We start from the raw sequence: 24161 nt of genomic DNA on the forward strand, positions 1-24161 counted from the left end.
ATTGGTCTCCTTGTGTTCAAAAGATACGAATACGAAATATACGAATCACTTCATGGATGTTCACTTCGAGAAATGGGACACAACTTTCTTTCAAGGATCGCACCAGCCGCTTGTTCCTTTCGACATTTTCTAAGTTCTCGATATTTTATACCGATAAGAGATTCAATCGGACGAGAGGAGACTACCTATTTATTTACCTAGGCATCTAAAGTAGATTACGGAGAAGAAGCCGAGGTATACTTCAATGATATTGACATCTCCCTCTCTTTTTTCGGTTACGAAGTTCAGCCAGCATTTTTCAAACAGAAGTACTAGGTATAAAAAAAGGTGTGTGGAGCTCAATTGATTAATAACGGGAGCATAGCCAAGCGGCACTGCTGTCCTTTCAACGCCACAGATTAATTCCAGCGTAGTCAACAATTGCAGAAGGTTTTAAGCTCACTTTCAGGTGAACTCCATAATTTGGGTTCCCTGTCACAAGAACGTTTTGGACAACGCAAAGCAGATGAGTCATCAAAACAAACACGTCTCTTTAGAGGAATACCAGGCGACTTTAATATCAGACCCGCTGGAAACCAACAAAAGAGAGCTTTATATGCATTTTGCGCAGAACCGATTCAAATCAATAACAAACAGCATATAACGAAGCAGAGATGACCAAGAACTTATTAAATAGATCCAGAAATAGTAATCCATACACAGACTTCTTCTTCCGAGTTTACAACAGCGCACTAGTCGTTCTTCCTTTTCACTTTTTGGCGCCAATTGGAGATTCCAAGCGAAGCCAGGTCCTTCTCCACCTGGTCTTTCCAGCGGTGTGAATGTCCTCCTCCAGAACGCAGTGAAGAGGGTTCACGAAGGCCGTGGAGAGTCTATTTGGCGCCGTCCGCAGTAACTCGGACCGACGTATGGAACGACTTGCCGAATTTTATGTCGAGACCTTAAATTGAAAGCATACAAAATACAGCTTGTGCAAGAAGTAAAGCCGCTCGACAAAGCGACATTATTTCGCTCGGCAATGAGGCCCATTTCTTGCTCAATGGGCAATGTTATTCAAGCAAAATTGCCGCATTTGGGTCGAAGAGCAACTCGAAAAGATTCTAGAGCTACCATTTCATCCAGAAATATAACGTTTTGATGTGGTTTGGTGGGCCAGTGGAATCATCGGTCTATATTTCTTCAAAAATGAGCGTTATGCCGCCATGATGACCGACTATTTGATGCCTGTCTAAAGTCTATGCGGACAATCCCGCTTCGATTTAGGATTTGGAGCAAAACATCATGCGTATCATTTGCCAGTTTCCAGTTGAAATGATCGAACGAGTCATCGAAAATTGAAATCAACGGATAGGCCATCTGAGACGAAGCCGTGGCCAAAATTTGAAAGAGATAATCTTCATAAAATAAATGCCAAAGAATGTTCCTTAGAATGATAATAAACATTCCCCATTAAATTTGAAGTTTCTGTGTTTTTTCGTTAAAAGAGCAGGAAACCTTAAAATGATTCACGCTTTATATGCTATAGATCAGCAGTTCCGACAAGTTTCTTGGTGAGTGTGTAAAACTTTAGATAGATATCTCATAAATGAAAGTACTACTGCACATGGTTTTTTTCATTGAGTTATAAAATTCATAAGAAATAAAATTTTTTTCCAAAAATAGTCAAATTTCAACCGTTAATATCTTTTAAATGGTTGGGTTTACGAAAAAATCATAAGAGACCATATTTTAGAGCATTCAATTTCCTACAAAACCTAATTAACAAGATATTTTTTCAAGTAGTTGGAAGCGAGATATAAATTTTTCTATCTGATAATAAGAAAAAATAGAAAACCGTTAGGCGGAGGACCTTCCCGTTATAATTAAAAACTCATATTTGGAGAGGCTTTCTTAGAGGTGTATAGGAACCTATTTTTGCGAGTACCAATTGAAAAAAAAAAAAAAAAATTTTTTTGAATCACCCTAATATACATATGTATATAGTATAGTACTTTATAGGGTCTTCGACGTTCAGTAAGTATTATTATTTTAATATTTTCATCGATATAGTAAATTTTCGTGGCAGCCGCATTGCGCAAATATATGTAGATATATTATATATTATATTATATACTGTTATTAATTAAATAAATAAAATTAACAGCATTTTAAGTAGGCAGTTAACTTTTGTAACGACAAGCGACGAACAGCAAATAGTTTTAGTGTCAAATATTTTTTTTTTTTACTCTTCACGCCTGAGGCGCATACACACCTTCGTAGTACTTCACGCGAGTAGACATGAGCTTCCTATGTGGGCAAATACGTAAGCGTTGGCATTAAATGTGACAGCAGCATCGTGGTATTCCCACTAATTAGTTATGCAAATATGCGCACAAATCATTTGCGCTAAATGCATTTCCTCATTTCAAATATTTATTTAAATCTGGCAAGCTTATACACCAACACATGCACACATAAGTATTTTGATTTATTTGTTTACATTCGACATAATCAACCGTTGTAAGTGCAAGTACTGCAAGTACAATGTCCAATGTGACAGAACCGACGTCCAAGTGCGCTCCGTAGCTGGCACTCTTCGTCGCATCTCGGTAAGCAATGTTGTCTCGAAATGATTTTGCGCGCAAATTTTTGCATTGACAAAAATTTTCAGGTTGCTCTTTGTATGCCGAGCGGGTGAAGATGCAAAAATGTGAATGAGTTGATAGTAAGAAAAGTTTCATTGACTTAATTACACTAATTACACACAGATTACACGTGATTGTACTTGGCGGTCAACGAAAACGAGTGAGTTAAATGTAAATCACACAAACAGCATGCAGGTTCTCATAAAAACCGTTATCTGTACATGAATGAGACGCTGAAAATTTCAAGATTGGAACCTTAAACTTAAGAAACTGGAGAAAAACAGCTCGCAGTGTCGCATTAGATGAGAGTATTAGAATTGCACTTGCTGAGTAGATATAGAGGGTATGCCGTATGTCATGTTGGTAAGCAAACATTAAATTAATTTAAATAAGATAAGTGACTTTTATATTTTTTATGATTTCAATATTTGTACTGCTATTTTTCCATAAAAAATTTATTTAAAGCTTCTTTTGCTGCAGCGTCCAGTTCTTCTCGAGCTTTCTGAGCGTTAAAGCAGATATTTCGGCAGTAAGGTTTGCCTTGAGTTCGTGAATGGTCCAATGATTGTTGGCATTACAACTTACTTTTCAAAAAATTGCATCAAAAGAGGTCAGTCAAGTTAAGCAAGTCATGCCAATGACACCTTTTTGAACATAGAACGTTTAGGAAATTTTTGTTTCAGAAACCTAGTAGTTTTATAGTCTACATTAAGATATGAGAAACCAGTTATTACACTTCGCACAGCCGGTTATTCGTTTAACGATACTATAGATTATACTTGGTTATCTTATTCAATATGCATTTTTTCTAATGATTAAAATTCATCAGCTGATTACTATTTTATCAATGCCCACAACCAAAGTTACAGCCTGGACAACAACCCGCAGAGTTCATTCCAGTTTCAACTCGATTTGAAATTAATTAAGAATTAATGTAGTAACAAAAGATTTTTATTTTCCATGGTAAATGAAATTTATGTAGAACGCTTTAATTGCGAATGTCGGTTAATTGAGCAATTAAATCCTGTACAAAGAGACTATTTGTCGCAGTGGCATATGGCGGGCCATCTTGCTGTAAGTAGTAACAGTGAGGACTTGGTGTACTTTTTATAGTAGCCAACATCCATCGATATTGATTGTCATCGAATCTGCAAATATTGATAATAGAGGTTTTGGAGCATATGCTGGTTGAAAGTCACTTTTCGATCATGAATTGGCGTTTCGTGGAACTCGAACGTTTTTTTACCGTTTCATACGGAAAACTCGTAGAAACTCGAAGAAATTGGAACTTTGTACACAAATTTTTTCGATTTACAGATTGCTTTAAACCAACTATAACAGGTCAATTGAGAAGACACATAGATGGCGCTACTAGAAATAAATCCATACAAAATTTAGTTGGCACTAACCCCCAAAAGGCACGTGTATAAATTTAACAGTGGTCGGATCATTAGTTTGTGAATTATACCATTTTAGAGTGAAACAACTTTTGTTCTTGTGAAAAAAACGGATAAATAGGAATTTCTTGTATTAATAAAGTATTGCTTTTTGGGGGAAAAAATAGTGTTAAATACAAGTTTTGGATTGATCAACATTATTAGGATGCTGCACCATGAAAATCAACCGTGGAAAAGTGGTTTGCTAAGCTTGGACGAGGCGAAATGAGACCTGAGGACAGTGAAGGCAGTGACAACCTAAATAGACTGTTGCCGAAGAAAACATCATAAAAGTCCACAAGATAATTTTGGGTGACCGTAAAGTGAAGTTGTGCCAGATAGCAGACACTCTAAAGATATCAACTGAACGTATACACCATATTATTTACGAATATTTGGGTATAAGAAAGCTCAGGGCAAAGTGGGTGCCGCGCGAGCGCACTTTTGACCAAAACAACGACGAGTTGATGATTCGGAACAGTGTTTTGGATATGTTCAAGCGTAATAAACCCGAGTTTTTGCATCGATATGTGACAATGAATGAAATATGGCTTCATCATTTTACTCCGAAGTCCAATCGACAGTCATCCGAGTGGACTGCACACGATGAACCCGCTACAAAGCGTGAAAAAACGCAACAGTCGCCTGGTAAGGTTATGCCGTTTGCATTTTGCGATGCGCATAGAATAATTTTTATTGACAACCTTGGAAAAGGAACGACCATCAACAGCGATTACTACATAGCGTTCTTGAACCATTTGAAGGACGAAATCGCCGAAAAACGGCCGCATTTGAAGAAAAAGCAAGTGATGTTTCATTAAGACAATTCATCGTGTCACAGGTCAATGAAAACGATGGCAGAAATTCATTTATTGGGCTTTGAATTGCTTTCGCATCCACCGTATTCTACAGATCTGGTCCTCAGCGACTATTTCCTGTTATCAGATCGCAAAGAAATGATGGCTAGAAAGAAATTATGGTTGAATGAAGATGTGAACGCCGAAATCGAGGTCTGTTTTGATATAAAGTACAAATTGTACAAAAAAATTTTACTGAAAAGCCGGAGAGTCGCTATAATCAGTGTATCATGTTGAATTGCTTCTTTTTATGCACTGAACAGGGTATACTATATGAAGTTTGCCATGTGGCCCTAAAAAATATGTACTTATATAGTTGTCTGTATATACGCGAACTAACTCCTGGGTTTTTGAGGTATAGCTTTGAAATTTTGCACACTTTCTTTCTGTTCAAGAAGCCGCTCACTTTTCAGAACCGTCGATATCGGACCACTAAAGCATACAGCTCACAAAAACTTATCAAAATTAAGTTCTTGTATGGAAAACTTTTATATTTGACATTTGATATCTGCACAAAATTCGGCTTGGATTACTACCCAAGATATATATATAGCTACATACTATACAAAGTTAACGATCGGAATCAAGTGCTTGCATGGAAGAAAATGCATGGCTACAGTTTCCGAATATACTGCTCAGATCGAATCACTATGGTTTACATCAATGAACAATTAATATCAGAACAAATATCTTTTTATACCTTTTTATGCTATAAAAAATGCAACTGTGAAGAGTAAGATAGAAAAATTTAATTTGAAAGCAAGCCAATCAAAAGCATATATACAAAATATTATAATTTCTAAGCTTCACACTATTCATTACTGTTTTTCGAAACATAATGCAACTCTAAATAGCACACAAAAAAGTTAAATTGAGTGAAGCTAGTTTTATTGAAACGCAATTAAGTCGGAAATACAGATAACGAATTAAAACGGCGCTGACACTCAAGAATTAACATTTGTCTGAGCCATTTAGTATGCCAAGTTAGAATCTTCGCATAACTAAATTAAATGCTAATTCGAAAAAACCTTTTCTGACAGCCACTAATCAGCGCTGAAGGTGAGAAAAGGAAGTGCATAAGCGCACGAGCGGGCAAAGTGCCTTCGGAAGCGACTTCCTTCTCAAATGGCCGAGACAAAGACGCAGTAATTAAGCGCTTGACACTTGCTATGCCGATGTTGTATGTATGTTGACAGCTGAGAATATAAGGTGTGTTTGTGTGTGTGTGTATGTATGTATGTATGTATATGAATGCTTATATGTAAAAATCTGTTTTGTTTTGGCACAATACCGCCATTTTGGCATATGAAAAATATACTACTTAAGTATCTTGAATATGTATATATTATATGCGTACATATAAATTATACATATACATATGTATGTATATATGTATGTATATATTGTGTATGACTGTGTCGACATCGTACGTTTCACTTGCGCAATAACTTATTGATATTCAAAGCAGCTTCTTAGCTACAGCGCAGCTTCATAGACAAACAATTTATATTTTTTTTATTGTCAAATTTGTATATATATGTATATACATATATGTATATATATGTTTTTATTATTTTTAAATTTGTATATATATTATATACATACATATGTACATATATATATTTTTTTATTTTTATTTTTATTTTTATTATTTGTATTTTTTTTTGTTTTCATTTCTAAGCCTTTCAGCCTTAGTTCTTTGCAGCCACACCACCACTGTCTTCACAATTTGTTTTCGGTTTCGTAAAAATAAAATAAAATAAAAACAACAAAAATTTGCATGTGGCTTTTGTGCGTATTTTTCTCTGTGTTTTCAATTCATTTCGTTGCTTTTGATTTTTTGTGTGGAATTTCAAAATGCTTTGCAGTAAAATTAGCTTTGAAAAAATCATTGACAAGTCGCAGTAACTATTCATTATTGCTTGTCGGCGTTGAGGAAGTCAACGAGTTGTTGCAGAATTTGCTTAAGCTTAAAATGTACGCTTGAATTTGGCAGACAAATTTTTGTTATTTTGTATAACTTTTTTTTTTTTAATAAATTAAATTTTTTAAAAAAAAAATTATTTTTTTTATTTTATTTAAAAAAAAAATTTTTATTTTTTAAAAAAAAATTTTTTTAATATTTTTTTAAATATTTTTTGTATTTTAGTTTTTTGAATTTTTTTAACGAGTTGTTGCAGAATTTGCTTTAGTTTAAAATGTATGCATACTTGAACTTGGCAGACAAATTTTCGTTATTTTGTATAAAATTTTTTTTTATTTAAAATTAAAAAAATAAAAAAAAAAATTTATTATTTTTATTTCAAAAATTTTTTTTTATTTTTTTAATTTAAAAATTTTTTTTATTTTTTTTTTAATATTTTTTGTATTTTAGTTTTTTGAATTTTTTTAAGGTTTGTTTTAATTTATAATTTTTTTGTGGTTTTCTTTTTCTGGGTCATTAGCAATATTTTGTGGTCAAAAATATATTTTGGAAATAAGCGTAAAACTATTTAGTAATCGAAAGCATCGGAAGCAAAGTTGCGCTTCATAAGCATGCCTCAAGAGTCTCTTCATAAATATAATATCACAAGAATTCCGGCAAATGTCGAGACTAGATATTATTTGATTAAAACTTGCTTCTCGCCATATCCGGTTTACGTTCATTTGCTAGCAGTTTAGCTATTAATTGAATTCAACCTTTGTTTATGCAATTGTTGACTCAAAGGAACTGATATGCAAATGTTGTGTATTCACAATACAGCTTTTGGGCACTTCGTTCGTAAACTGAATATTCACAATAAACGAGTTATGTGGTGGTTAAGTTATTATATTTACCATGGGGTATTATCATACGGTTAAGATACCGCTGGTTAAAAGAAAAACGTAATAAACGTTGGCAAAAGATGTTATTTCCAGTCTCCAGCATTTTGCTTCTCAAAGACATCGACATTGAGACAGTGTGTAAGAATTTGTATTGAGGGCTAAGATATAAATTTCTAACTAATTGAAGCTGTTATTCTTAAATGTTTGTGCTTTCCACTTTCAAAGTGAAGATATTGTTTTTAATTTTTTTAAAAAGTATTTTCAGATCAAGAAGACTGCAGGAAATGTCAAGAGCAAGACATCGGGAAACAATGGAGCATCTTTTGTGCGCTTTTCCCGAATTTGTAAAACTACGCTGTAAGCATCTGGGGTCCCCACGGTATGATATACTGCAGAAGGCCACAGAGTCTGTTAAAATTCATGTCAAGCGTAGGCATCTTAAAAAATGACAATTTTTCTTGGACCTAGTAACTGAACTCCTTCTGGTATCGCTAAAAACAAAAACTGTCCTAACCTAACCTAAAAATGTTTAATAAGACTCCTCATACAATGCTTTACCTTTCGTTACTACAGTGTCTACCAATAAAGTTGACGTGATTTTGACAAAGTTTGTCAGTAAGCACTTTGGTACAACGTTTGGAAATTGTCCAAGATTGTTAAGCAAATTCACGTTCTCTTAGAATACAGTTTAGACCAGCTCTTCGCGTGGTTTAGGAAACGTAGTTTAATCGCCAAAAATTCACCGTTTGGTGCGGACTGTGGTATGGGGCATCATCGGGTATTTCTCGTTCGAAATGAGGCAGAAAATGACGTTACCATCAATAGCGAACGTTATAACACGATTGATTGACTGACTTTTTTCCCCGGAATTTGACGAAATCGACGCGGTTCATCTCTATTTCCAACAATACTGTGAGCCGCCTCATATTTCACGTCTAATCTTGGAAACATGACTTGTAAAGTTTGGGGACTCGTTAATTTTGAGAAATGGTCCAATAAAATAAGATCTTGCAAATTAACGCCTCTAGCTTATTTTCTCTGGGAGTATGCTGAATGAAAAGCTTACGCCAACCCACCAGCAAAACTTGAGAAGCTCAAAGACAGCAATCAGCGTACTATAGCCGATTTCAGTCAAAAGGCTGTACGTGGTCAACGTGACAACACGAAAAGGAGTTGCCTTTATGCCGCGATATTTGAATTTGGTAGCCCCGCAAACTAATACGGCTGTGTAAACTGACCTTGGGAAATACCAAAAGCTTCATCAGGATCGGGGAGAACCTCTCCGAGCCGTTCGCCACCAAACAAGGTTTCAGACAAAGCGAGTATATCTATCGCGCGACTCGTTCAAGCTACTCCTGGAGCAAATAATTCTAGCTGCAGATCTGTATAAAGAAGGTACAATCTTCTATAAGAGTGTTTAGCTGCTGGCGTAAGCCGATGATATTGATAACATTGGCCTCAACACCTGCTTTCCCCATACTGAATATGGAAGCGAAGCAAGTGAGTGTGGTAGTGAACGAGGTCATCAAACAAGGAGTCATCGCATCGCGACTTGGCTCCCACTTCGCTGTTGACAGTCATAATATCGAAGTCGTACATAAACTCGCTTGGCTTGGAACCAGCGTTTACACCAACAACAACGTCAGCGTCGAAATTCAATCTAGAACGCCTGATGAGATGCCGTTATGAGTTGTCGAGTTCAGCGAATTAAGAGACAGCAGAAGGCTGGCTAGTTCATGATATCCGGATGTATGAAAATACTCCAGTTCTGAGGTTATCAAATGCAGTACCCGCCGGGGGAAGCAGAGGAAGACCTCCACTCCGTTGGAAAGACCAAATGGATAAGGACCTGTATACACTTGGAAAAAGTAAGAACGACTGGCGCTCTGTTGTAAACATAGCTATAACCGCGTAAGCGATGTCTACGACAATAAAGAAGAAGAAATCCGCTGTTGTATGGGGCTATTCAGGCTACTTGAACTCTGTGCTCGAGTAAACAACATATAATAATGCACTTTTTATCTTCAATATATGCCATATACCGCTTAGAACTTCAAATGCTCAATTGAAAAATATATAAAGCCACATACATACATATATAAGTTATATATATATATCTATAGATATGCATAACTTTTAGCGGAAAATCTATAAAATTAGAATGTTGTTCTCGAGCCATTAGAAACCGAAAAATATATTACCAAACTTGAGCCAACAGCATGTTCTACTAGTCTGCAGCGATCATTACATAATCAATAAAATTATATACACACACGCGCACACTTTTGAACTTGTTCTAAACACCGTATCACTAGCGGAAAATTTCTGTTTGACTTGTTTATTAGACGAACTTGAAGTGTAAACGCAGTTAATAAAGAACTTGTGAGCGCTCACCAAATTCTGCGCTAACCGGAGTGGCTTAATGCACGGAAATGTGTTTGTATGCATGTGTGTGTGTGTGTGCATGCGAGTATGCGATGTATGTAATGAATGAACTGTAAATAAACCTTCAAAACTGCAGCATGAAAATGTAAGTGATTTCAGTCAACATTGACAGAAGCCAAAAAAACCAGCAACAACAAAAACAAAAAATAAACAACAAACACACACACACACAGGCATGCATAAGTAATGCGACAACGTAAGCAAATAAAGCGCAAGAAAAAAAACTCGCCTTACAATGCCAAATTGAAAACTCAGCCAAAGAGTGTTCCACAAAAGCGGTGGAAAAGCAAAAATTACAGCAAAAATAAGTAAACAACAAACAAAACAACTTCCAAGAAGTCAGCACTAAAAAATAGCATAACAACAACAACAAGAAAATTAATAAGTGGAAGATAAAAGCCAAGCAATGTCGCTTATTGCCGCGGTTGGCTGGAAAAACAGCCGATGCGGCGAAAAACCCAACTGAGCGCGCACGAATTTCCCAACAAAAACAAAATGCGCAATGGCTAATAATAATGTGTATGCGAGCAGAATGTTAAAGCGGCTGCAAAGCGGAAAAGCTGCAAAATAGTAGCTGCACATGGCAAAGAAAAATCTCATTTTTTAACCCAGTTAGGCGCTTGATTAGGGAAATGTTAGCGCTTAGGCGCATATTACTTCCTTACTGGACATGTTTAATGTTAGCAAAAAGTATAAGAATAGTAAATGCTTTTATTTTAAGTTGTTTTTACGTTTGTTTGCGGTTGGAAAAATTATAAAAAAAAAAATATTTTTGTTTTTTTTTTTTCAGTTAGAAAAATTGTACAATTTTTTATGGCATTTTGATGTACCAAAAAATATGTATATACATATATGAAATATATTTCGCATATAAATAAAAAATATATATTTTTTTTTATATTAAAAATATTTATAGCTAGCTATCTTTTATATTATATTTTCCATATTTTTTTGTTTTATTATTTTTATATATTTTTATATACATACATATGTATATTTTTTATGCATATTCAATATTTTCTATAATTTTATTTTTCTTTTCCGTTATAAAACTTGTAAAATATTAGTTTTATGGGGTTTTGGTGTAATAAAAAATATTTAAATATATATTTCATATAAAAAAAAATATTTTGATATATTTAAAATATTTATATCTACTTTTTATATAATATTTTTTTTTGTTTCATTATTTGTTTACTATTTTGACGTATGTAAATTATTTGTATTTACTTTTTATATATTATTTTTTATAAACTTTTTTGCTTTATTATTTTTATGTATTTATATTTTTATGCATTATATTTTTTAATATTTTATATAAGTTTTTTTCAGTTATAAAAACTATAAAATATGTTTTTTAGCGTTTTGGTTTAATAAAAAATATTTGAAATATAGATTTTTTAACTCTGAAATAAATAATTAAAAGAATAACATTTTATTTCTTTCAAACTAATAAAATTATACCCAAAGGTATAAAAATTATGCCATTGAATAAAAATATAGAAATTTGTATACAAAACACATAGATATATAGCTATAGATATTTCTATTTAAAAATTATACCATCAGATATTGGTTTGCTAAATATATTCTCTTATAAAAAGAAATATTTTGTCTACGAGTAATATTGTTAGCTGAGAATTTTTGATTGAAAATTGTTTTTTTTTCGATTTTAAGGCGAAATATGCTTTCCTCTTGTATATTTTTAATAATTAAACAAAATTCTATGTGTTTGGTATAAAAAAAAACCGAAAAAACACAAATTTCGTAAAAAAAATTGTACAAGAAAAAACGAATTAAAAGACACAAATTTCGTTAAATTTTTTTTTTTGGGAAAAATAAAGATAGAAAACCCAAAAACTCGAATATTTGATTTTTTCACATAAATTTAGAGGTTATGTAAAAAAAGTCTGTACGCAAAAGTTATAGTTATTTGCATTAGCTACAACATTGCCACATAACTTTTTTGTATACGACTCTTAGTTTTGGCGGAAATCGCGTTAAACCGTTGTTAACTCTTATAAATCAATCTCGGCACTCCCTTTTCTCTGCCCGACCACATATCGCTCGTAAATTCTTTTCCTTTAATTTTCGATATTTCATCTTTCTCTTACAATGAATCTCAACTACTGTAAATTTCTTTCACTTTCAAAAGCTTTAGCACTGGTTTAAATTTGGTATTGAAACACAAAAACATTTTCACGGAGTTCCGGAAGTTTTTTAAGTGGAAAAGGAGGAAACTTGGTTTAAAATATTTAAATGTTTCCTTTAGGTTTTGATATTTTATCTTTCTTTTGAAATCGGTTTCAGCTACTATGAATTTCTTTACTTTTAGAAGCTTCTGCACTGGTCTTGATTTGGTATTGAAACACAAAAAGCTTTTTCTTCATATAAAATATTTAAAATTATTATATGTTATTTGTATAATAAAAATAATATTTTGACGTAATGAGATTTTTCTATAATTTTTGTATCGTTTATGTTATATGAAAAAATCCTACATAAAATTTTTTAAATTTTTTTTTCAAAATTCCTAAAAAAAATTGTAAAGCTGTAGTTGTAAGAAAATTGAGAAACATTTTAAAAAAACTCCTTCAAAACATATTTTCAAAAAAAAAAAACGAAAAATCACAAAAATCAAAAAAATTTCAGAAAATCTCCTTCAAAACTTATTTAAAAAAAAAAATAGGAAAAACTCTAAATTGAGAAAAATTAAGAAAAAACACGAGATTGAGTAAATTTTTAAAAAATCTACTTCAAACAGGTTTGCAGATATTTGTTAAGTTCGAAAATATTCAAAATTTTTTACTTGGCCTTTAATTTTGTTTGCTTTGATATGTATATCAAGCACAAGCAGTAAATTTTTGGCTTTCAAAGTCTCATGAAAATTTTACTTGATTTCATTTAAAATATTTCCGAAATTTAACGCTCAAAAATACGTTTTTCCTCCAAATGCAAGCATTTTATAGTCACGACCTGCACTAATGGGTTAATAACAAAATATGGTAGTTGAAGAAAAAATATTGGAAAAACTCACCAAGCAACGCTCGTTAACAGGCAGCGACCAGAGAGGTTTTGGATATGAAGCGAATTGTTTTTCCAAGTTTTCTTTTATTTTCCTGCTTAGTTGTTTTGCGTTTTTATTTTTGTGGAACCTTTGGCGAAAAGAGAAAAAAAAAAACAATACTAAAAATACAACAACAACACAACATGCAGTTGAATTGAGTGCGCACGAGTATTTGCAGATATTTCCGCTTTGGAGTTATTCGCTGTTTATTTTGTTTTCAATTTGTTAAGTTTCAATTAGCTGCATTATATAATTAAGTGATTGTTGTAGATGTGACAAATTTTTGGTTTATTTAGCTTTTAAAGAGCGACAATTTTTATTTGAATGGAATATAAATAGAAGAAATATTTACTTAAAATATTATGTGAAAGTTTAAAAAAAATTTAAAAAGGTTAAAAAAAATAAAAATTAAAAAAAAAGTATGAAAAAAATAAAAACAAAAATATTTAAAAAAAATTAAAAAATAAATAAAAATTTTGACATTGTTACCATAAAATATTCGAATTTTTTAATACTTTTTTTTAAATATTTTGTTTTTAATTTTTCAGAAAAATTCGAAATTTTTAATATTTTTTACTTTTTTCAAAAATAGTTTTTGTTTCTTAAATTTTCAGCAATAAATTTACTGTGCGAAATATTTTTTTTTAGGTTTCTATTTTTAATTTTAAAATTGTTGCCCTCAATTAGTCGAAATTTTTAATACTTATTACTTTTTTTTCCAAAAATAATTTGTTTTTCAAATTTTAAGAAGTTATTATACTTTGTAAATTTTTTTTTTAGTTTTATATTTTGAATTCTAAAATTGTTGCTACAAAATATTCGAGTTTTTTAATACTTTTTATTTTTTTTCAAAAATAATTATTTTTTGAATTTTTTCGAAACTGATTTTTGCTGTGTAAAATTTATTTTTTAGCTTTATATTTTAAATTTAAAAATTATCACATAAAATATTCGAAATTTTTGATGCTTTTTTAATTTTTTCAAAATTAAATTTTTTTTATATTTTCAAATAATACATATTTTTAATTTTTCAAAAATTATTTTCGCTGTGTAAAATGTTTTTTAGGTTTATATTTTTAATTTTGAAATGGTTGCAATAAAATATGCGAAACTTTTAATATTTTTTAATTTTTTTCAAAATTTTTTTTTTTTATTTTTTCAAAAATAATTTTTTTTTTATTTTTTCAAAAATAGTTTTCGCTGTGTAAAATGAGTTTTTTATGTTTATATGAAAAATATTTGTAAAATTTGACAACATTGGCGAATTAAAGTCAATATCATGCAGCACAAAATCTCAAAAATTCTATTTATTGTTCCTTTAACACGTTTTTTTCGAAGTCCCGACTATGCTCCGTAATATTCTCGCGATTTTGCGTTTGTCGTATTTGCAGAAATTGGAAATATTATGGAAAAAAATGTATAGCTTTGCTCTCATGCGTCGCTCTACGTCAAATAGTTTGGCAATACACTGCGCTTTTAGCCGAAACCACGCGAAAAAACTCGATGACACACGTTAAAAACACTTTGCGATTTATTTAAGTGAATTCGAAATCGTTTTATTTGCATTTGCTAAAACATTTCCTTTAGGGCATAAACTTTTGCTTGTGGCTGTTTTTCAATTACCAATTTGTATTCAATAGATTTTTCACGATTTGAGTATGCTCGATTGCTTGTGCTCCGAAGAGCAGCCTTAACCACCGCACGTTGGATTGTGACTGATCGCCGTAAGAAATGTTTCAGTAAAAACTCAAATCGGCGAAACTGAAGTCGCAAACGCGCAAGCTGCTAACAGGTAGCAGAAAGGCAGCACCAACAACAACAAAAATAGCAAATACAACAAGTAAAATAGCACCGTACCATCATAGCACGATAGCAGAATAAATAACAGCCGAAAACAGCGCAGTAAAGCGAGGAATGGTCGGCAAAAAGAAGAAGAAAAATATTTAAAATAATATTGTGAACAAATAAATGAATGCAAAATACATAGCGTCAGCGCAAAAGCTTCAAGAAGTGGTGGTAAGAGTATTTGAAAAATTAGCTCAGTCATACTGAGCAGCGCTGCACCGGCTCGACGCGTCGCTGGCGTTCGCTTAACATTTTGCCGAAGTCGAAATCGAAACCAAACAATTACCAATAATACAACAACCCGCTAGACTGTTAGGCTGTAAGCTAAAGCACTGCCGGTTTCAATATCATTTCCTCGCTCACGAACGGGTTAAAGCCAAAGCGTGCGCAGTCGCTGTAGGTGCGATTAACAGCAGTGCCATTCAGTGCTAGCAGTTGCTAACAGTTATGCTGTATGCAGCAGCGTTAAAACATGCAAACGAAACAGTGGACATGTTAACAGCAGTAACGGTATTTTTGTGCTTATATTACAATGTATCAAGCTGTGAATAAATTAGATCGTTTGCACACTGTTAACGAGTATCGTGGGTGGTTCACGAGTGACACTATTAATTAACAGCGCGCTGTTAGTTGCTTAGAGTACGTTGAAAATACGTAACTGTTGATAGCAGGGGCCACTGTGGAGTAATGTAAATAACAGCTGTTATTTTTATAGAGTAATTTAAGCCTGATTTTAACTGAAATTTTAACTAAAAAAATATATGTATGTATTAAAAAAAAATTACTTAATTGGATAAAATATTTTAAGTCAAATTTTTGTACGTCTGTTAAAAATAGTTATTGGAAAACTTTTTTATTTAACGAGATATCTCCATGAATGGCATTTCTATATATAGTTGGCGTACAAACAAAAATTAGAAAGAAAAGACTTCGAACTCAAAAGACAGTTATGTGATATAAAAGATACACCATCCTAGAAAATGGAGTGGAGCTTGACCATCATGATAGCCCAAGAGTTGAAGATGGTAAAAAAAAACCGTTATGAAACATTTAATGAGGAATAAGGAAATTACCAATTGTGAATCGGTGCTGAATCACAATAAACTGTGAAGATGAAGGTTACTGGGGCTGAAAAGTGGGTCACTTATGACAACGTCAAGCTAAAATTGTTGTAATTGGATCGCTGGGAGCCGACGTAAGTGGTGACTAAGCCAGAATTGACGACCAAGAAGATTTTGCAAAGTGTTTGATGGGAAAGGCAAGAAATCATTAATTTGTAGCAAACGAGGTTGCAGACAAAGCGACTCCCTATCGAGCAACGATGAGCTGCACGAGTTGTACAAAGTCATTGACATAGTTCAGCGAATTAAAAGACAGCAGTTACGCTGGCTAGGTCATGTCGTTCGAATGGATGAAAACACTTCAGCTCTGAAAGTATTTGAATCAGTACTGGCGCCAAAAAGCGGAAAGGAAGAACGAGTGGCACTGTTGCAAACTCGGCTATAACCGCGTAAGCGATGTCCACGCCAATAAAGAAGAAGAGAGAGTTCAGTTATATTTAATTTTGATAAATAGATATTTATTCACTGCGGTTCCCTAACTCTACTATCAGTAGAATGAAAACGGGTTTGTGCTCCCCTCTTCTTGTACCTTCTGAACAGCAGGGCTCCGCGAGAATTTGGCCAGCGCTGGGCTAGAATCGGTTCTTGCGCTTTCGCAAGAACTTTAGGCCGAATATATGTTAGCAAGAGATCAAGTGAGCTCTTTTTCCTCAGTAAGGCTTTCCCCTCCCTAGTTGTGGGAGTTCTAACCAATTACCCTATCGCCGTCCATTCCGTAAGGTTGAGAACCTTACCGGACCCCATCTGTAGAAGCTGTTTCACCGAACTGGTGGGAATAGAAATTAAACGCTTGATTAAACTTTTATAGGCCATAAGGCGTTTTGTTTGCTATAACATACATATAAGTTGGAATTACAAGAGTTCTTTTTTTATGGTTTTAAAAAACTGCATTTGGCAGTGCGATCACCAAGTGCCGTCCAACCTAAAAACACATGCTTCGATAAAAATAAATTGGTGTTAACAATGATCATTAAGCGTTACTTACGCAATCTTCGTTTAGTATTTTCTATTTTATGTACATTGCATAATTTCTCAGACTTCACTCCTTTTTGCAAGTTTTGGCAAACTAATGGATTTCAGCGTCAATATTTCCAGCCAATTACATTTAGTTAACAGCTCTTTTTAGGTTATGACATTAATGGTTTGCTAGTAAAGTGACGTCTGAAAAAATTTGCTTCTGCGTCAACTTTATGAACGGGTTATGAACCCAGGCGGGGGGTAAATATATAATTAATGGCTATATTATTTTAGTTTCTTTGATTATTGAAATTTTTATGTCCAAAATTACAAATTTTGTTTTTGCTTTGCTTGCAGTTTCACGCATTTGCAATGAAAGCGCTTTAACGGTTCATTTGCTTTGCATAATAACTCTTAATGATAAGAGTTTGCGAAACGAAATGAAAAATAAGATGGAATCAAGGTACACAAAGAAAAGACATATTTTTTATTTTATTTAAGCCGGTGCTTACCCGTTAAGTGGTTGCGGAAATTACATGGGCGTTAATGGTCATGCGGTGACACATAGAGTTGCGCCCCGAAAGAGCACGCTGGACTGAATTATTTTTGAAGGTTTTTGATTTTCTTTGGTGATAATATTCAAATAATGTCATATCATTAAAAAAGCGAACATTAAAAAAAGGGTCTGCCACATGTTGTGAATATAATTAATTTTGTTGTAATCGAAGATATAGGAAAGTTCGAAAAGTTTGAGAAAATGTATGAAATTTCAACCGAGAATTGTAAATTAAGCATCGGAAACTTGGCAGAGAAGATCAATATCACATTCTTTTCGTTCAAGATAATATAGTCTTGAAATCAATCTCCATCGCAACCAACGTATCGCTATACTCAGCGGTAGTCAAGCGGCACTAAGAGCGATTTCAGCCTATGACGTCAAATGCTGGGACATAAAGGGGTAGCCGGCAATGAGCTGGACGACGCATAAGCTCGTTCAGCTGCAATTTTCCAGGATGATACGGCCAGAACCATGTATTGTGGTGGGGTCTCACACCATAAAGGAGTTGCTCCGCACGCGGGAGAGAGCGGGAAGAGAACGGCACGGGCAGAAGGCAAGAGGAAAGCGCCACGATAAGCTACTACTGGGAGGTTACAACTTGGAAAAGTTTAGAGATATAATCAACCTCTACCGAGAGAAATGCCGACACCTCGTCGCGCTCTGTTTGGGCACTGCTGCGTCAATAAACATTTGTCCAACATGGGCATCGTCCTTTGCGCAAACTACTGGTATTGTGACATGGACCAGGGAACTCCAGAACACCAGATTTTAGATTGTCTAGCAATTTGTAGGCGCATGTTCAAGGACCTAGGATCCATCTACGTGAATAGGAATAACACCACCTTTTTCGACTTTGTGACCATATGTGATATAGGGGAGGACACAATAGACCATAGGTCGCAGTACAAAACATCAATTATTGTCTATCTATCTAATACAGCCTAGTTAATGGGGCTTTACCAACACTTGTATTTATGTCTAGTTACAATATTTTCAGTGCGATAGACGCCAGTACCCGTTCCGGGAAACACGTTTTAGTAGCCAAGGTGGAATGATTCATAAATTGAAAACAACCCCGATGTCTATAACGCATTCCAAGTATATAAACTATTTTGACTATTTTGAAGATCGGATGAAGTGTGGCGGATCTATAAAGTTGAGTTTTATATTTTATAAACCAACTCAATTAAATTTTTGTGTCACTCTTGAAAATAAGTAGAAGTAACATTGGGCCAAGTCTGGACAATACGTTTTATGGCCGGTAGTTTAAAGTTTCGATAATCCGATCAAATTGGTCATGGCGACGGAGGAGGTTAGGGGTATCTAATTCACAGTAGGCAAGTGAAAAGCGACATTGGTGATAGAGTTGATGAAACTTGACAAAGGAAGGTAGTTAAAATGGATCGTATTCCTTGATACCTTCTTTATTTCTTGAGCAGGTTCTGCTGCATTGTTTTGATTGTTTATAATTGTCGAGTAGAAATTTGTTCTAAGTAGGACTTTTAAGTTCTCTCATCTTTTCATAATTGTGTTCCATTTGTTTGCCCTCTGTGAAACGACTATATATACGTAATTTTTTTGTCGATCTTATTTAATAGTTGAATTTTAGTTCTTGTCGTTCGTATATTTTGGCCATATCTAGCATCGTTTCCTTACTATTTTATGCAGTTGCTCTATTTTTGTTTCGAGACAATTTTTAACGCTTATTCTCCAAATGGTAAGCCTCGTTTCTAGCGGGTACGGTATTATCTCTGCTTTCGTTGCCAAAAATGTTCCAGTGGCCGAGAACTCAAATTATAGACAAGTGCAGGTGACTTGAAATTGAGCTCAAAGCTTTCCTACAATTGTTGCTTACGCTGAAATTAGTTATATAGTCGCCTGGCTTATCTGCTTATATATATGTGTTAGCAGTTTTTTTTGTATCCACCCATAGTTACGCAGTAGTTATTATCTCTGTTCCGAATTTGTCTAGAGAGGTTTGGCTAGTTTGACTGCTTTTACGCTGCCGAAAATGTTCCTGTGACCGGGAACTCAAATTATGGCTAAGTGTAGTTGAAAAGAGAGAAAAGATTTCCTATTATATCTTCGAAGTCCTTTGGACTCATCGAGATGCCATCCTCCTCCTCTATTTTACCTGTTTTCCAATCACTACTAGAGGGTAATCTCACCAGGCAGTAACTACTGAAAATCCAAACTTGGGTGGATGTAGTCTGGAATATTTAAATTTGATTTGAGTTGGTTCGGAATATCGCTTTGTCTATAACTCTTCCCCTTCCAACTACCTATCTATTTAATCCTTAAAAAAAATGCCGCTACTTTCAATATGAAAACGTCTATGGGAAGTTAATGCAGGAGCATATTAAGTGCATCAATCGGACATGACTTAAAGGCCATGGTAAACTTATCTTATTTATATTTTAATTTTTTTTTTGGAAAACTGCCTTCATACATATATAGTAATATTAAAATTATCAATTTGTTTTTCAATTTAACTGAAATACATGACTGTAAAACAGACGTACAAACATCCATCATTAAAAAATATTCAAACGTATAAACAGTAAAATAATGCTAAAAAAGGTTGCAAAAAATATCAAAAAGTTAGCAAAAGATAAGCAGATGACACAGAAATATTAATAGACTCAATGGAAAAGTCAATCAATCACTTGCAACAACTAAACGTATTCAAAAGCGGAATAAATGTGTGCGTAAACATACATATGTTAATAAGCATAACTGCACGCTTTTATTTATAATTAGCTTTTGTTTTTGTTTTAAGGTCATATATTATTATAATATGCAAGAGTAGTTCATAATTGTAGTATGTATGTCAGTGACGTTGCGGTGTCTGCATTAGAGCATCGTCACTGTTAGAATACTCGTAACATAATTGCGCTAACAGCAGAGAATGTTAATGAATATTTTTTAACATATTCATAACATTTTTTGCTAATATATTCAATATTGATTAACATTCTCTGCTTACTGTATGTAGAAGATGTGTTTTGAATAGAAGCTGCTAAAGCTTTTATCATACTTTGGATTAGCAGTGAATTTGCTAGTGCGTCTTCACTGCATGCTGACTACGCCGCTAACGATATTATATAAGCTTTGCGGAAATAGCACCTAAGTAGGCTAATTGTGGCTTACTAAGTGCAGCTATAATCGTCTAGAGGTTATGTACACTTCCGCTCAATGTTAGCCGTGACTTTATATTTACAGAGGAAGTGCTTAAATAAATGAAGGTGATTATTTTATGAAAAATTTGGGATAGGAACATGAGTATCTTAACTAATTTTTACTGAGTAACTCATTGAACTAATATCTTTTAGTTTTTGTAATATATGTTTGTTGTCAATCTTGAAGGGTTCTATTAACTCGAGGCTAATGATGAAATGGTTACTGCTTTCCCCAATGATACGTTTACAGGGGAGTCAAACGTTCACGAGTAAATTTTCTTCTTCCAGCTGTATTATCACTGTCTATGTCAGCATAGCGAGCACGAAAGGAACAGGATATATGCATTCACAAAAGCCGATTTCTTGGTTCATGAAAAGTACTTTGAGTTTGCTAATACCAAAGAGTGATTTGATAAGTGACATTCGGCTAAACAACTTTTAAATTCCGTACGACACCAGTAACTACGTTCTTAAGAAATGAGTCGACTTGGTTGCGATTCAGATTCAGATGGAATTTCGATCCAGAAAGGTTTTTACGCGTTAACTCGTGTGGCACCCACACATCTAGCTTCTTTTTTTCACAGTCTTAGTTAAATAGTACTAAATGCATTTTAGTAACGGGTAATCCACGTGGAGGCACTTTTTTCAATAGTATTTTTTGGATAGATCACGCGTGAGTCGTGTCAAGCTGATCATGGAAAGACTTACGCCTGAACAATGCTTACAAATCATTCAAATTATGGTCCAAATAATCGGCCTACTGAGCGTACTATTCGCAACGCTATCACCCATCTTGAGACTCATATTGAACCGAATAGATCTAGTCCAGCACGCAGTGAAGAAAATATAGCAACCGTAGCTGAGAGTGTACACGAAGACCATGGATAGTCGCTTCGGCGTCTTTCGCAGAAACTTGGACTGGCGTATGGAAAGACTAGTCTTAGTTACGTTGAGATCTTAAATTCAATGCGTGCAAGAACTGAAGCCGCTCGACCTTCAGAAGCGACATCGCTTCAATCTACGGGCTCTTGGAAAGTGCCACGAAGATCCAACGTTTTCGAGCCAAATTTTGTTCAACGATGAGGCCCATTTCTAGCTCAATGGGTATGTAAAATAGAAAAATTGCCGCTTTTGGATCGAAGAGCAATCTGAAGATATTCAAGAGCTGCCAACAACGGTTCGGTAAGTCTTGTGGTCCGGTGGTATCATTGGTTAATATTTCTTCAAAAACAATGCAGGTGAGAACGTAACCGTCAAGGGGTACCGTTTTCGCGCAAGATAACCGACTATTTGATGCCTGAAATTTAAGCTCAAGATCTTGGCGACATTTGGTTTCAACAAGACGATGCCACTTCCCAGACATTCATTCAATGGTTTTTTTGAGAGAATACTTCGGTGAGCAGATAATTTCACGTTTTGGCTCGGTAGATTGGCTACCAAGATCGTGTGATATCATGCGGTTAGATATTTTCCTGTGAACCTGTGAAAATATCTAAAGTCTAAAGCCTATGCGGACAATCCTGCTTCGATTCATGCTTGTTTAAACTTGAAGTTTCTGAGTTTTTTCTTTAATTAGTGAACCTTGAAATGGATCACTCTCTAAAAGGCGAGATACAGATTAGTATAGCCATATATTGGAAAAATAATGAAGTACTTTTCAGGTCTATTTTTGCTTATAAATAAATTTTACAGAAGCTGGTATATTCTTCCTTTCTATAGGATGCATTTTTTCTCTATCTCTAAATTAATATACATATATATGTAAATATAAAACGTAAATAACTTAAAAATAATATGATATATATTTAATCTCGAGCAATCTGGCAGCACCATTTAGGCGTGAAAGCCGCTGACAACGATGACCGATGACAAACCGCAAATATGTGCCAAACAATGCCTGCGTGAGAGTCAGCAAAGATTGGCGAATAAACGAACAAATCAATGAGCGAACGTAAGAGCACGAGGTCTGCTACTAAACAAACGAATACCAAGCGCAAACGCTCATAAAGAAATAATTGCGAACTCCACATACACACATAGGCAGGCTCGTTCGTACATCATCATGTGGCACCATACCAAGGCATAGCTGCCACGCCGGGTAGCGGCGCCGCTCTTTCAACACAACGCATGCGCTGCAACAAAACGACCTTCCGACACACTACTACCGCCCCCCAAAGCCGCCAATCCACAATTTGGCATCGCCTACAGGCTGACAGCGATGTCACCGACTCTCCAAACTATTATGCCGTGGTGTGTATGGATATGTGTGTTGTTATTTCATACTTTTGTGCGTTTGACACACGCGATCGCTCTCGGCATATTCACGCAAAATTTGCATACCAACTAATTCGTGCAATGACAATTGACTAATTGTCACACGCAAAGCCAAAACCGCAGGTGCACACGCAGCCAACACGTTTCGCTGACTCAACCTTAAGGTGAGACGAGGTCGACGACAGCGGTGGCGACTAGCGCTTCGTATAATTATTATGAAACCGTTAGGGTGGTGTTGTATGCTAGCGGCAGGCAGCAACACACTTGCCGCGATGCGTCTGTGGCATAGACTCTATGCTTTGGACAGGTCTGACATGAATTTGTGCGTGTGGAACTAAAGTGTGGCATGCAAGCCAAATGCTCAATGAGCACCAACACTCCGACCGCCCCTTCGGTTAGGGGGTGAAAAGAGGCATAAGGGTATGCCAAAGCAAATATTGGCACGCCACAAACGAAGAAGGGTGCCGCAACGGTGACGAAAGTCCAATATGTGAGTACGCTGAGTACATATAGTCCACAAGAGCGAAAGATAGATATGAAAGTGGTCGTATAGTTGAGAGCTGCCTGCTCGAGCACGAAATATTCTGTGAGTGACTTATGCTAAATGAGCGAATTTCGGTAATCAGCCATCCATGTGCCGCCGCATACACAGCCATGTGCCATAAATGGGGGAGGCCCGTGCTGTTGTTGTTGTTGTTCTTAGTGACTAAATGCCATAGATTGCCTAGCGCAATACGGTGGTGCTTTCGTATGTACATACAAACATATAATTGGTCGCAAGCATATTTGAAGAGTGAAAATTATAGGTTAGCAAGTGTCGGCTGTCACCCTTTACGATTCAGTATTGGCGTGTACTCGGCGCATACGGAGCAGTAGTTGATATTCACGGCGCAAGCGAGCAAAGAAGATCTGAAGAACAAAAACATTTCACTGTATGTCGGACGGTCAGCGCTGTGTCTGTGAATAATCAGCAGCAAGAAAAAGAGTATAAT

At 34.7% G+C, this 24161-nt stretch overlaps 1 protein-coding gene across 1 annotated transcript in view; it reads right to left on the bottom strand.

The window, feature by feature from the left end:
• Positions 1-14957, bottom strand: part of LOC126755983 (putative fatty acyl-CoA reductase CG8303) — a 55248-nt gene extending 40291 nt beyond the window's left edge. The window contains exons 1-2 of the mRNA XM_050468745.1: positions 14858-14957; positions 13205-13322 (exon numbers count right to left, since the gene is read on the bottom strand). The gene's annotated coding sequence lies outside the window, so the exon portion shown is untranslated. The remainder of the gene's footprint in view (positions 1-13204; positions 13323-14857) is intronic.
• Between the last annotated feature and the right edge of the window lie 9204 nt (positions 14958-24161).

Source organism: Bactrocera neohumeralis, chromosome 4 (genome assembly GCF_024586455.1).
Source record: "Bactrocera neohumeralis isolate Rockhampton chromosome 4, APGP_CSIRO_Bneo_wtdbg2-racon-allhic-juicebox.fasta_v2, whole genome shotgun sequence".
Lineage (NCBI taxonomy): Eukaryota > Metazoa > Arthropoda > Insecta > Diptera > Tephritidae > Bactrocera > Bactrocera neohumeralis.